The sequence below is a fragment of the Stegastes partitus genome, unplaced genomic scaffold (genome assembly GCF_000690725.1).
Source record: "Stegastes partitus isolate 25-593 unplaced genomic scaffold, Stegastes_partitus-1.0.2 Scaffold1009, whole genome shotgun sequence".
NCBI classification, from domain to species: Eukaryota; Metazoa; Chordata; class Actinopteri; family Pomacentridae; genus Stegastes; species Stegastes partitus.
The window spans coordinates 143,182-144,288 of NW_007578740.1; positions in this window are offsets into that span (position 1 = coordinate 143,182).

The following is a 1,107-nucleotide window of genomic DNA, read 5'->3' on the forward strand; positions in this document are numbered from 1 at the left end:
TGGCAGGTTTCCCACAAATGAGGTGAGTGAATTTGTTTCTTTGCTTTAACAACTTTTCTTCAGATCTTGCTTCTTGGGAACATACATATGATGGTGATTCTCAGCTGCCACATGTGAAAAGTGGTTGTACACAAACAATTTTGACAACATTTAGGATTCATTGAGCAAACAAACATTATTTTTAACACTTGACAAAGATTTTCTTCACACCTTTTTAAAAGGATGCTTTTATGCTAAAGCCATTTTTGTTTTTTCACTCCACCTAAAACTGCTCGTCGTTCCCTCTCATGCCAGTACTACTGCTGATTTTCTTCCATCAAGCTCACAGCTTTTTCAGATATGTGTTATGTTTCACAACAAAACCCATGGGGGGCTGGGAGTCATTTGCAGAACCTGCTGCTGTAACTTAAATGTAAATGAGGAACCAGTGATTTGGTAAACCACAAGTATCTGATGCTGTCACACAAGTTCGTGTCTGCGCTGTTCTGACATAACATGATTTGATAATCACAACTGGATGATGTTGCAGAGAATCTTATTCCTAATTTCACACGTGAGCTCTTTTTTGTCTTGTATCCAGTCTGCAAATGTAAATTCTTGTACAATAAGTGAACAAATTTGTTTCAGTAGTTTTCAATGTAATTCAATTTATTTGAAGAATTAACATAGATGACATCTAGCGATATAGCAACAGGTGGTGTAATGGTGGAAAAGCTGAGACAGAAGCTGTCTGTGTGTTGTCTTTATTAATTTTACCCCTTTTCATAAGCATTCAGTCTGAGTTCGGACCGTCCCTTTTGTTAATCAAAACCCACAGCCTGAGAATGTTGTTTTACTCCCCGCATGGTTTTGATGGTCCAGGTTTGTTCGCTGAGCCCCTGCCTGAGAAGAGCAGGGACACTGAGCTGCTGATTTCCTGTCTGAATTGCTGGGGAATGTTTGTGAGAATACCAGCGGCTGTGAGAGCCAGAGCTGGAAATAGGCAGCGGTTTGGGAATTACAGACTCTCAGTCCCCCTCTTGTAAATGCTGCTTACGCTCATTGTCGCCCTCTGAGTGTTATTCCTGTCGTGTTGAGGTTTCAGAGATTGATGGTACATTCAAGGTG